We start from the raw sequence: 15,408 nt of genomic DNA, 5'->3' as shown, positions 1-15,408 counted from the left end.
TACTCACCGGCAAGCGTACCAGCCCTGATCAACAACAGAATGAAAAATTAACCTAGGTGGTGCTTGCGCACTGACTACCTTCGCATATACAGATAGACGATCTGGTGACTAGGAACGATAATAAAACATATCTGTAACCTAGTAAGATTATAACATATATGACATGAATGTGCCTACATTTAGAATAAGATGGTAAATATACACACTTATTTCTTCAAACACCCCAGGACATAATGATAACATCTGTCACTTGTAATATACATACGCAAAACAAATAGTGACACTTGCTGGAAAGTTCTACAATAACAGTTAACTGAGACAAGCCAGGTTCATTTTATACATCTCTAACAACCTCTTATTCAATTCCTCTTTGATGGTGTCAGGTAGAGAAACTTCCCCGGGCCCACACAAGGCTCTGAACCCTATAAATGTGTTTTAGAAGAGTCTGAACTGGTGAGTGAATTGTGGTTAAGCAAGAGAACACTTAGACACTTAAAATATGCCACTCCCAAAAACAGGCACACCCTCTGCACAGCTGTCATATACCTCATAACTGCCTGATAAATCTCTGGTTACTGAATTCTCTACATCTATAAACATATATTATTTCTACAAGCATAAAAATACAGAGATAGAAAATGACAAAATTATATAGATGAAATGCAAATACTAGTACTAAAAAATGCTATCCTGCAAACAAAACCATGCCAAGCTTGACTGCTCATTCTTCAAAAATGTAGGACTTCAAAAGGAATTTGCATTCTTTGGATATCTTACTAAGCCTCAAGTGGCAATGGCAAACAATGGTGATCATTAGCCATATCATAAAGAGCATCAACTAATGAGCCAGTTAACCTTTCAACCTGTAGACATGGGGCTCCTGATTGGCCAGTGAAGTCAAGCATGAAGCCTTGTGTCACCTCCATCAAACCAGGATAGCAGTGCTCTGTGGACAATCATCTGTCTTATGTTTTCTTTTTTGTTACAAAGTCTGCATTTAGGACAAGCATATACATGCTTTCACAGAGCTTTAAGTTGCATGGCACATAGTGAGTTGTGTGGTGGAAAGAAGAGGTAGTTTTGTATTGTCTGATGGCTACACCATGGACAGACCCCCATCTTTTGAGATCCCTTTCTTTCACCCATCTGATGTCTGTAAAGTTGGCTGGAAATAAACTTTATAATTGTTTCCTTCTCAGCTAGTAGCAGAAACTGTCAGAGCCTTGACCCTTTTGCTACCTGCATTTGAAAGAAGCATAACCTGCATACCTTCCATTGATTCATCCAAGAAAAGTAAGTCTGCCTCTGTGTTCTCTGTGCAGTGCAGAAATATGATTCAGTGCCAACAGTAGATAGTGTTAATGTCTTTCATTAACCGTTAATTAAAACCTCCATGCATTCATCTATTTGCTGAATAAAAATCAAAATAAAAAAACAAATACATTAAGCATGATATCAGAAATAGCACTAGTAGATATCTGACTTTCTTTGACAGAAGTAACAAGTGCATTTACAGCTCCATTGGCACCTCGAGTGTGCATGTGCACTGTAACGAGACGTTTCCATCTGTGGCTGTCAAGGTGTCATGAAGCCTTTTGACAGATCCAAAGTTCACACCGTGTTCGTTTCGTCGAGTTCACCCTGTCTGACATATGACCAGTGGAGCAACATCAACACTAAACTTCTGAGTCATAAAAAGCAGGATTCATGGGAGGAAGCTCTGGGTTAGGCAGGGGTAAGATGAGGATTTGTTCCCTGCAAAGCCTGTGGTGGAGCACAGCGGTCAAGTACTGACTTGATATGGCCTCAAAGCTGTTCATCATCCCAGTGAAGCACAACAACTGGTAAGCAGCTGATAAGTCATCATGGGTCATACTACACACGTTTAAACAGATTTGTCAAAAGAAGAAATCATCATACAGGATGCACTTGAAAATGTAATATGAAAATTGCCCACAGCAACAGCATATGTCTATACACTGAATTACACACTGTACATATACACACACATAAAGAACAACACAGTGCAGCAAAACATATTGATGAGAGTAGTCATTTCTTTTCCCAGTGCCACCTTAATCAGAAAGGTCCATTGATTCTTGATGTGTGATTGGAGGACAATGCAAGGACAGGGCTGTATGTCACACATTCCTACCTCTGCCCCCTATTTCCCACGGGCACAACAAGCATCATAAATCTGATCTGGTCATAAAACTCAACATTTAGAGGTAAACACAGGCACTAACACATTCCTTTGCACACACACGGGTTAAAACCTTATCTTTATCATGACTATTGTGTGGTCATGATAAAGTGAGCTTAACATGGACCCATAAAACCCCCTATACTGTAAATGTTTGTCATAACCTTCCAATTTAAAACAAGCAGAGTGCATGTGTTAGCTGTACCATAACCTTATGTAAACACAAATACACCAAGCGTGTGTGTGGCTACTGCGCAGCCAGATGTCCAGACCACAGCAGCCACATGCTAAGCCTGTGAGGGTTCACATGTCCTATTCAACCGCTGCTAAAGATGAGTGGTGAGTGAAGCCAACCAACCCTGACTTCTGTGGCTCACTACAGTCTGTTTGATCTTGGTGCAGCCTGCTAAAAACACTGTAAGGCAGGATGTTGCATGATGTCTGTTGTGGGCAACATGAAGTTACTTCAACGACATGGTGACATAGTGAACAACAAATATTCTCACCAACATTCTTTCCTGTTAGGTAGCTTGTTGCCATTCCTCTCTGAGTTCATTCCATTGATTTTGGAAATGTTTTTGTCGAATCGATGTTTAAATTCCTACAGATGGATGTTTGATGTTAAATTATATTACCACGACTTGAGAAAACAACTCAACAAAGTCCCCCTTCCACTCAAAAATGCTTTTCGTTTATTGTTACTCCGCTCGGATGTTTGACCTTCAGTGTGCAGAACGACATATGCGCAGAGTTGGACACCAGATTTTAAGACCTGTCTGTGCAAATGAGATTTTGTGACATCACAGTGGCCTCCAAACTTTGTGACTAGTTTGGAGGCCAATCATGGTCCAATATTCAACTTACAGAAAGTTTGATGTGGAAACCTGAAGCACATACACTAAGAATGGACTTCAGGGATGTAGGAGACATCTTGTCCAATTGTTAAACTTTTGAAATCAACAATATTTGCCATAATCATGGTTTCTGGATTTTCTAATGAGGGAAAAGTAGTGGATACAATTTTAACAATATTTAATGAGATAATTGAACTTTTTTTGTAGAAAAACCATATCTGACACAAATTATTATTCATAATAATAATTATATTCAAAAAATAGTATTTACATTTTATTGTATAAGTCGCAAAAATTGTTATTTTATATGGCGTAAAACATGTCTGGAGGGGATCTTTAACCAAATCAAGTTTACAATTTATCTAAAACAAAGAAGGCATCGCAGAAAATAAATAAATTAATAAAGTATTGTTAAAATAAAATAGAGCTATTAATTCTCATAGGAAACCATATAAAAAATGTGTTTGCTGTACAAAATCATACAACTTACCATGATAATATATTGCATAATTCCTAATTCATGCCCCATAAAATATCTGACATGATGTACTATGTGAACCCCAGGCTGTTGTTGAACTTTGACATAGATTTGTGTTTAGGCGCTGGAATAACCAAAGACGAGAACTATGATGAGGACGAGGGCAGTGCAGCCATGTCAGCTATTATACTGCCTTCAATTTAAATAAAGACATTGGTGGTGTGCACTTGCTTCCTGTCTTAAGAAGCTTTTCGAAAGATTAATTGCTGCAGACCAGGCTCTTACAATGTAGGTCAGATATTGAGCTTTATTTCAGTCTGTTCATTATTTGCAGGAGGAGAGAGAGAGAGCAGAGGAAGAGAGAAAAGCCCTTTGAAAGGAGTCAAGTGCCTCTGAACCTTCTGAGCTATAGTCATGCTGTCTCTGGGTGGAAGCTGAGTTCTTGATGAGCTAAAAGCGATTTTTCAAAGTTTGCAGGGGAAAGCATGAAGCCATCTTTAAAGCTGACATGTCTTTGATCCTGTGGTTTGCCATGATTTGTTTCTGATTAATGTGGAATTCAGTCCTTTCATTTATGTGGATATGTCCCCCCCTGTTAACACACACACATACACACACACACACATATGCACACACACATATGCGCTCATCCTTAGCCTTTAACTCTGCTTCAACACAGTAACACAGCGCTGACAGACCAAATGCCAGAGACGCCAACACACAGCTGACTCCAAATAAACTGCATCCCAGCTCTGCAGGGAACGCAGCCTGTTTTTCTCTGGTTGGAGTACAAGGAAATAAAAATGTCACCCTGAAGACATAATGTAAGAGAATAAAAACATGGGGAAAGAATTTGCAAAATAACGGATTAGTAACTATCATACTACTGGAAAGTGGCTTCACTGAGAATTTACTGCACAGCGTATAGTACATTGCAGTTGAAGCCAGGCCACGGTAAACCGAGGATGCTTCAGGTGAAATAATAGAATATTACCTTTAATTTTATTTGCCTTTAGACATAAAATACATGCTCACAGGGCCAAGAGAAAATAAAAAATGTCAACACTTTTGTAAACTCCTTATGTCTCTATAACCACAGCAGACTGTTTGAAATTAATGCCCTCTCTGTCTCGATTGTATAGAACTGGAAACTTTTTCACAGCATTCCTGATTCTGACCTGAAAGTGTTATCCATCATTGTATCAATTTTCAAACTGCTTGTCCTGGTCAGGGAAAAAGCACACAGAGCAACAGCTTCCTCCAGTTACTCCTGGAGGATCCTCAAGCCCTTTCAGGCAAGCTGAAATTATACTTGACATGTATGTAAAAGAAAAAATATAAGAGATCATATACGATGTATCGTACTCCATGCTGTACCCCTAAACGCAGAATAAGAAATACACCCTAAATGCCTTCAGCATATCCTTTGTCTGCTCCAGAGTCTCCACTCAGGTGGTTGTGCCTACAACATCTTCAAAAGGAGGTGTCCCGGTGTCCAGTGGTCACCTGGCCATGACCATGCAGCCACCCTACAGAGAAACCTCATCTCAGTCACTTGATCCTATTCTTTCAGTCACAACCCAAATCTTGACTGTAAGTGAGGGATGGAATAAAGATTGAATGTTAAATTGAGAGCATTGCATTACAGCTCAGTTCTCAACCATCACAATTTGATACAAAGACAGCATTGCTACAGCTGTTGGCATAATCTGACCGTCAAGTCCATCACTCATGAACAACATCCTGAGATGTTAACCTTCTCCAGATGCTCCCCCTTGTAGTCCACCAGACCAGATCCAATTAAACCAAAATACATCATCTGCAAGTAGCAAAGATGTCATTTCTCCTCTGATTCTTGAGATCCTCTCCATTATGTTTTATCACAAACCTGTTTGGAACAAGGCACTCCCTCATTGGAGAATGTGTTTCAAAATAAGCAGTAGAAACTACATTTTTGAATTGTAAAGGAAATCTACCCCCGAGAGTCCTTAGAAAATTTTATGACAAAGCTGGAATTGTTAGCTTACAATAATGAAACAAAAACAATCATAATAATTACGAGTAATGAGTCAGACAAAACAGCCACATGTAGCCTATTCTCTGAATATAATATAGTCATTAAAATGATAATAGTAACTGTATTACTGGAGAAATAATTGAATTAGTCTGCCTTGTCTCTCCTAATGTAGAGCACATCCCAGTCCTCTGAGCCATGGGTCACTGGTTGGTGGAAATGCTTTACCAAGTGACCAAAGAGGAACACAAACTGTTTAACTGTGTGAAGTTAATAACTGGATGTAGCAGGGATAATGTCCCAGTACTGTAAATGTAGGATGACATCAACTAGAAAATGTGTGTGTGTCTGCCTGTGTGTTCAAGCAATGAGGACATGAGTTACAAAGCCGAACCATCCACCCACCCACATTATTATCCCTCCCACCCTTTCCTCTCTGTGTGCTGTTGAAGGTTACAGCAGCAGCCAACCCAGGAGAGCTGGAGCTGGCCAGGGAGCAGGATCGAGCGGGTGGTCGTCTGCAAGCCCGCTCTATAAAACATCTGAGGTTAGGAAATATCCTTGACCTTGTGCTAAAAAGGTTTCTGTTAAATCTAATATTTTTCAAACTACTTACTTTTCCTCTCCATCCTTGAGGTGCTATGATGTATCCTTTTAAACTTTCCACTATAACAATGCAACGCAAGTTATGGCCTCAGATCAGTAGCACAAATGATTACCTTAGTTTTCTTTATTTATACATATGGATTTGGTTTTCTACTCGTCACAGGGGAATTGTTGTCGCTCCTTGCTTGACTCTTTATACAGGCTCTGAAGAGAAGAGATTTGTGTGTATATAAAGATCACTGTTATACTAGATTGGAGGTATTTGATTGAAACAAACCTTGACGGGTCTGGAGCCTCACCTTCTCAAACTAGCACAACGGCACTCAGCGCCCTCAGCTCCGCTGCTGACGTAAATGTAACACTCACTCAATGAAAAGTTAAATAGAAGGTGGCATGTGAAGGAAAACAACACAAAAAGACAGTTTCTGCCCTATAGATGGGGTGGATGACCTAGATAAAGATCTCTCTTGTGGTAAAGGCTGAAATGAATTCCATACTGCGACAACCATCCTGTCCCAATCCTCAGGCATTGGCTGAAACGTAGGCAGAGAGAATGGGAGCATCTTGATTGTGCACCTCGTTACTCCAAAGAGTTGTTATCAAGGGTAGCCCGGTGAACAATAAATCTGCAGGGCTCTGTCTGAAACTGAAGATGTTAACAATACTGGTAACAGCCTCCAGCAGCACCAACGTTTGATATTATACAGTTTCTATATGTCTTGTGCCAATGGCTGTGTTGTGAAGCTATAACAGAGCAGCTTCATTGTACCACAAGGAAGGAAAGAGAGAAGATCAGAGGAGGTTCCATGATTGTTCCTCCACATAACTTCGACCAGCTGGTGTACACCCACAGAATGGAAAAACTGGGCTTTGGGGTTCAGCCTGTTGTCTCACAATTTGACTTAATGGAAGTCATCAAAGGGAAAAGCAGTGGAGAGGAAGGTTTTGAATGAATTACAGGATAATTGCTGAGGCTTTTAGATGTGGTATGATGCAGCACAGGCTTTGATATCAAGGGAAAGAGGAAGAAGAGAGGGAGGATACCGGGCCAGATTCCTAGTAGTTTGGTGGATCCTTGACTTGAGATACATTCTTTGGCAGTGCCACTGTTTGACTAAATTAATGATTAGAGTTTGTTTGGTAGCATGTGGATAAACCATCGGCATCTGTGTTTCTCTCATTTCATCTGACATGTTTTGCTTTTCTGCCTGTTTCAAGTTGGAGCAACTTATCTCAAAAGAGCAAACATAGTAGCGGAAAATGAAACGAGAGCTTTGTCATCTCAGTGACAATGAGTGACAGCACTCCCCTGATACCATGGCAACACAAGGAATTCTACTCAATAGAGCCCATGACGAATCGGGACCTTGATGTTCACTGCTTTCCAACTGAGGACAGCAGGGGGAGGGAGATCAAGGACAGAACTCATTCAGATCAGGAATAGTTCACAAGCTTTATATAAGAAATGAAATTTGATAGTAAGAGTGGATTCCGTCAATCAATTTGAGGCTCACTATTATGAATGTTTACCACAATTTAGTGTTTGGATGTGTAAAGAGTGCAACAAAGCAAAGAAAAGTGGTTTCACAGAAGGCATGTATATCATTTCAGTAAATGGTGCAAATTTCCTGTGATCCTTTGTAGAATTTAATGCCCTATGAAGAGTGTGTTGGCTTTGCAATGTATTGGGCCATGTGCAGACCATAAATATTGCAGCACTGCATTGGTGTTGCTAGAGGTACTGAAAGGGAAAAATCTAATATGATCTAGGAAGTCGGTTCATGCATTTATTCATTCAAGTATTCAAGGACTCTTGCCAGGATCCTGTTTGTGGATTTCAGCTCCACCATCAATACTATCATCCCGGCTCTGCTGCAGGACAAGCTCTCTCAGCTGAGTGTGCCTTACTCCACCTGCAGGTGGATCACAGACTTACTGTCCGAGAGGAGGCAGCATGTGAGGCTGGGGAAACATGTCTCTGACTCCCGGACCATCAGCAGCAGTTCCCCTCAAGGCTGCATTCGTTCTGCTCTGCTCTTCTCCCTGTACACCAACAGCAGCTCCCCCAGTCAGCAGTCAGTCAAGCTCCTGAAGTTTGCGGATGACTCCACCCTCTTTTGGTTCATCTCTGATGGGGATGAGTCTGCCTACAGGAGGGAGATTGACCACCTGGTGACCTGGTGCAGCCAGAACAACCTGGAGCTCAATGCACTAAAGACAGTGGAGATGGTTGTGGATTTCAGAAATAGCCCAGCCCCAGCCCCACCCGCCCCATCACCCTGTGTGACTCCCCTGTCAACACTGTAGAGTCCTTCCGCTTCCTGGGCACCATCATCACCCGGGACCTCAAGTGGGAGCTGAACATAAGCTGTACTTCCGGCGGCAGCTGAAGAAATTCAATCTGCCAAAGACATTGATGATGCACTTCTACACCGCCATCATCGAGTCCATCTTTACCTGCAGTGTATTATTCGCTCCACAGAGAAGGTGATTGGCTGCAATCTACCTTACCTTCAGGACCTGTACACCTCCAGGAGTCTGAGGCATGCAGGAAAGATTGTGGCCAACCCCTCCCATCCCAGACACAATATCTTTAGTCACTCTGCTCCGGCAGGAGGCTGCGGTCCATCAGGACCAAAACTTCATGCCACAAACCCAGTTTTTTTCCATCTGCAGCCGGCCACATCATTAAGACCCAGGACCACCACCAACACTGACTCTCATACCCACCCAACCCCTCACTTATAGTACAGCATATACATACTGTAAACTTTTGCACATTACCATGTAAATATTTTTCATAATGCACATCCCTGCACAAACTGTAATTTAAATAACACATAGTCACATTGTACATATTCTTTTTTTATTTTCTTATAATATTTTATAATATGTTTACATATTCTTTAATATCTTATTGTCAATTTTATATTTATATTTATGATTCTTGACTTGCAGTACTTGCTTAATATTTCTTATGTTTCTACTATGTTTATTCTTTTGTATCAAAATACCAAAGCAAATTCCTTGTATGTGTAAACCTACTTGGTAATAATGCTGGTTCTGATTCTGATTCTGATTCTGATTCACTTCAATCAGGAAAATGGAAAATGCAAAAAACAGATCAAGATTTTAGATTTGCATTGCTTAGCCTACTGTAGCAAATAGTTTAGGATACTTGTGGTGAGACTAACAATGTTCATAACATACAATGCAAGCTGTGAAGGCATATCAGATGCCAAGATACTGTTGAATTTTTTATAGTCCTTTTAGGCAAGATTTTACAACTCAAGGCAGCAAAAATGTTCTCCTTTGTCTCAGCAATTGTGAAATAAACTGTAGAATCACTGCATTGCTACTAGGAATACTATTGTCGCCCTGAATGCAGTCTTAAGCAACTGACAACTGATGATAAAAAACAATTGTTGATTGATAGATTTTGTTCTCATATTGTGGCACCAATAATCACCAATAAATATAAAATGAAATATTATTTTTTACTTGACACACCTGGCACAAATTTGAGGCCTATAGAAAATAAGCACCAGAAATCCAAAATACTCAAGGAGAGATACATGATGCGTTTGTATGGATGGGATATAAACAGAGTCTGGTGCAAGGACCCTCATGGGAAATTTCCTGCTCCATTCTGGCATTGCTTTAATTTTCGTTTAATCCCAGGAGCAGAAGTGTAACGAACCAATTAATTGCAAAATCAGATTAAATTTCTGAAAGCCTTGAAATGATCTCTGTGTGAAGTGTTTCTCCGATGCTCAAGACACACATTTTATTGTCTCGAGTTGATTTTTACTGTAAGATCTCTGTTAGAAGCCAACAAATCCTTGAGTCATGAACTCCCACTATCCACCCTTTTTATCCTTGTCCACAGTCATAATGAAATATGTTCTGCAACATAACTTTATTAAATATAATACTATGTGGGCTTGTCTCTGCCATGGCTAGAAGGAGCTGTAGTCAGAAGCACAATTTTAAAAATATCCTTATATATGACACACATATGTACAGATAAATGTTACTGTCTGGTCCTGTGGCCAGCTCAGGCAGTATACCTTCCACTCCAGATTAGCACCAGCTAAAGGAACTTGGCCTCTCTGGAGGTTGCAGACAGACAACAGACCATGCAACAGACAGTCCACCTCATTACAGAGAAAGCAGGATAAGACTGGAAAAGCACTGAGATGTCTGAGCTTGGTGGGGTCACAGGTGGTAAAGCCTAATGCTGATTACTGGTTCCATGTGAATGATGTAATTTAATAGGAGCATGTATAAAATGCTTTAAAACAATGTGTTAAGATAAGCCAAGCAAGCTACTCATGCTTTTTAATGTGCTTTGACCTTGTACAGATTTGTTCAGATATTTTTTGTGCCACAATTCCAAAGCCAAAATGGTTTTGTGATCAGGGACTCAATGGGAGCCTCTGCTGAGGTAGAGTGATAAAGTCATTACAATGGCATGCCACTGGGATTTGAAGAGGACTGGTCTGGCCTAATGGAGAGTCCAAAGTGGTACCAGGCAGGCGGGCGACTGCAACAAATGAGGGAGACCACAGAATGAACATTAATGACAGAATTGCGTGTGTTGGTTAGAGGGCACTTCTCCCTTCATCGCTGTCCTCTAGGGAATCTCTGGTTACAACACATTGATTTCACTGGTGGTGATGCAACTTCCAGTCTCCACAGCATCACAGTATCTGTTTGTCCTCTGAACAAAATGGACTGATAAGCTTTCTGTATTTACATAACAAAATCTGATCAAAATGAAGTATATGAAAATGTTTACCTAATCTGAATGATTGGCACGATGATGAAAGAAAAAATCTGAGCAACTTCAAAGCTCAAACAGCCATATGGAGTGCCTTATGTGAAGTCTAATAATCTCACTGGACAAAGCCTGAAGCCCTACCCTTTGAGAGCACTGGGGAAATCAGCTGTTTTGTATAAGGTTAATGGTTTGAAGACAACAAACAAAAGGTTTTGTCTTTTGGACACTTGAACTGCAACAGAATCCAGAGTCAACAAAATTCCTCTCTGGACAAGATGAGAACATTTTCAAGTGTAATACCAACAGTTTAAAACACTGAGAAGCACATTAGAGTCAAAGCAATTACGGAATTTACCCATCTATTTTAGCCCATGATGAGCTAAAAATGAATGAAGTTAACTTGAGCAGGACCACACCTCAACCACACCTCTAATCACCTGTCAAGCCTATTTACAACTGGTCTACAAAACCATCCAGATAGACAGTTTGGTCACTTTCTCATTGATGGCTTCACACATGGTTTCCATCCAGGTATAGAAGTACTTCCCGACACGTCTCACACCTGCCACAACCTCCAGTCAGCTCTCACAGAACCTCACACCGTTGACACCCTATTGGCTAAAGAAGTCAAAGAGGGATTTATGATAGGCCCATTCGACAACCATCCTTTTCCAGTGTTCAGCATCAGCCCAATAGGTGTCGCCATTCTGAAATACTCTGAAAAAAAAAAGAGGCTAATAATAGACATGTCTTCCCCACATGGCTCACACATTCCGAGCATCAACAGTGTCATTCCAAGTCCAGATGTTTATCAGGACATGGAGCTTGGCTTTCTAAAGCAGACATCACTAGCGCATTCAAAGTCTTGCCCATTCATCCAGATTTCTGGCATTTTTTCGAGGTTTTCAGGAAAGGAGTTTATTATTTTTCTGCGTGCCTTACCTTCAGCTGCAGAAGCAGTCCCAAGATATTCGACTCTCTTTCAGAAGCCCTGTGTTGGATTGTGACTAACAATTACAGACTCCCTTACATGCTCTATCTTCTCGATGACTTTCTTGTTGTCACCCCACCATCCTCACCTCCTCACTTAAGGGTTACAACTCTCACAAAAGCTTTCTCTAAACATGGCATCCCGTTTTTTCGAAGAGGAAACCTCAGGGCCTAGCACCTCCATCGAGTTCTTAGGCATCACCCTGGACTCAATGTCCTTCCAGGTATCTATGCCTTCAGAGAAAATACAGCACATCACTCTACTACTGTTGAACTATCTCCTGGCATACAGATGCACCAAATCCCAACTACTAGCCCTCCTTGGCCACCTCAATTGTGCCATTCGCATAATTCCACAAGCAAAAGCCTTGCTGTCCAACCTCTTAATCAAAGCCACAGCCTTCCCCTCTCTCCACAATAGAGTCGTCCTGGATGATGTACGCAAAATGGAACCACGTCTGTGGCAACATTTCCTGTCTTCTTGGAATGGCATTTCCTTCCTCTATAACAACATTATCACTCAACATTCAGCTATACACAAAGGCAGCTCCTTCCATCGGTTTCGGTGACTACTACGGAGAGAGATGGTTTGCTTCAGCTTGGCCTTCAGAGTTGAAATCTCTAGATTCGGAATCCCGCTCTCCTTCGTTTGCCTTTCACAAGCTATATCCCATTGTCATAGTGGCCATTCTTTGTGGGAATGAATGGCCTAGTAAGTCAATACTCATCCACTCCGATAACACAGCATTCGCAGAGATCCTAAACAAAGGTCAATCTCGTTCTCCAGCTATCATGCAGTTCCTTCGCAGACTCACACTAATCTCAGCTCAACATCAGTTCATCCACAGGGCAGCCCACATTCTTGGCTAGCACAATAGCATCAATGATTCATTGTTTCTCGTTTGAGAAATTCAGAAACTTGTCCCCAGAATCGGATTTTCATCCCATACCAATCCCACCATTTTCAGCCACAACATTCAACTAGCTCCACAACTAAAAACCTCTCTAATGCGTCACAAGAAGCCATCCTTAACAGCCTCGCCCCAAGCACTCTCTCAGCCTACCTAACTGGCTGGAATTGTTTCAAGGCGTATGATGCTATATACCAGCTGTCATTTCCCTCTCTGGACATCATGTCTATCTGCAATTTTATCATCCATGCTCAATCCATCCAAAAAATTCAGACTGCAACCATCCAGACCTATTTATCAGGAATCAACTTCTTTTGCAAACTAGTCACTGGCCTCCATTGTCCTCCTACCTCCCATTCCCACGTTACAATGTTAATCAAAGGCTTGCAGAAATAGGAACCTCTTCTCACAACCAGACGCTTACCACTCACTTCAGACCTTCTCAGTCTATGCATCCATTCTCTACGTTCAGGCTACATATCCCCTATGGTTGACTTTCTAGAATCCATGTTCTTGCTGCATTTTTTTTTTTTTTTGGCTTCCTGAGGTGCTCTGAATTCGCCCCATTTTCATCTGCCTATAATCTTCTATAACCTTCTTATCATCCCAGTCTATCGGACATCACCATCCTCACTTCTGACTCTCTCATATTCATGTTCCAAAGGAGTAAAACAGAACAACTGGATGTTTCAGAATCAGAATCAGAATCAGAAATACTTTATTGATCCCCAAGGGGAAACTCTTTTGTTACAGCAGCTCACTATCATGTCAGTGCACACAGGGATAGAAGTTCTAAGCAAATCAGAATATAATACACTATAATACAGGTAAGATAAATTAAGTACCAAGTGGATATAAGTATAAAATTAAAATAAGTGTAAGATACAAAGTGGATTTACTGGTTAATGATAAGTATGTACGGTATAATAATACAATGTAATAATATAAGTAGTAAGTAATAGTGCATGAACTGTCAAGTTAAGTGTAGCTTATTAAGATGATCATGAGATGGTGGAGATTGCACAGCAGTAATATAAGTATGAATAAATATCAATAAATAGGGAATTTTAAACTGAAAAGAGTATATTGCACAGCAGTATTAAACACAGAATATATTTCTTTCTCCATCTGCCCCATCTACCTTTTTCGCCTCAACTCCTATCTCAGCCCATACGAGCCACTAACCAAATACATCAGCTCCAGGTGAGCTGCCAAGGCAACGCTGCAACACCCACTGTTTCTCAGCGAACTTGATTCTGGTTCCAGAGACTTGATTGCATCCACTGCTGTAATGTGAAGTATGTTAAAGGACAAGGTTTTGACAAATGCTTAACTATAACAGCATTAATGTAAAAGTAAAAATCTACATTAAGCAAATGTTTATTTTAGCTTTTATGTTCAAGTGAAATGAGTGCTAATGTGTGTACAAAGTGCTGTTAATGGAGCACTATACTATACTATACTACACGTACTATAACCTACACTGTTACAGTATGTAACAATCTCTACAACACATTTCAGTTCAGTTCAAAATCCAGTTTTACACTGAATTGTCTCTTTTATATACTAAGCCCAGAAGTGATGATATCCACAAGAGAAAATGAAACATTTTGTTAAATTGTACTAAACCACATTTGGATGTGTATAGCTCTGTTCCATTCAAACAGATGCCTGAGAAATCTGCCTTTTTATTTTAGGGACGTGTTGAGAAATGTTTAGTTACGCTATGTGTTATGACAAGTTGTTTTCAGATGCAACAGAGCATTCACAGCACTGGATCCTGCCAATGAGGAGAGAGTGTACAGTAGCAGTACATCAGCATCTGACAGCACTTAGATTTGACCTGACAGGCCCAAGGTGTAAGTGTGATGTGCACAAATCAGTAATTTAGAGAAACATCTGCCTCATCTTCCAATATAAATTCTCATCCATTTTGTACTTGAGGTTTTGTAAATCAAGTTGGCCCCACACAATGCTAGGAAGCCCTTTTGGAAAAGGGATTAGATTTGGATTAGCTATGTCAGCACATATATGTCAACTCCAAGTCTACTGTCTCAGATTAATGCTTGCCCTTCCTATCGGATTAGGATTAGGGTTTGGACAATGCAGAAGAAAAGATTAAGGCCCAGAGAGGAAGGCAATTGTCTTATTAACCTCTGAAACAAAGTTTACCTGTGAATGATTATATCCCTGTTTTTTCCTTTCTGATTGGGGTACTCTGTAGATCAGAGATGTTAATTATGTTCTAGAGATCAGGCTGTCACAGTGCTTGAAGATATATACCTCCAGTATTTAAAGAAGCTTCAGTTGCATTGGAACTGTACTACCTGTCGATGACTCAACCAAATCAACAATGTTGAACATTTGCTGTTCTTTAACCTTATTCAACTTCATGATCTTGTTTAGATTCTCAAACAATAGGTTGTGCGATTAAAAAAAAAAAGATTTCCTGTCATGTGTTGTATACCTTGTAGAATAGCTTACTCAATTCATGTGAGTGAAAAGGTCAGCAATCCAAATATGAAAAAAAAAAAAAGATCCCTGCAAGGTGCAGTAAGAAACTAGCATG

The sequence above is a fragment of the Siniperca chuatsi genome, linkage group LG21, assembly GCF_020085105.1.
Source record: "Siniperca chuatsi isolate FFG_IHB_CAS linkage group LG21, ASM2008510v1, whole genome shotgun sequence".
Classification (NCBI taxonomy): domain Eukaryota; kingdom Metazoa; phylum Chordata; class Actinopteri; order Centrarchiformes; family Sinipercidae; genus Siniperca; species Siniperca chuatsi.
The sequence above is the reverse complement of the archived record's forward strand: the minus strand, read 5'-3'. Positions refer to the sequence as shown.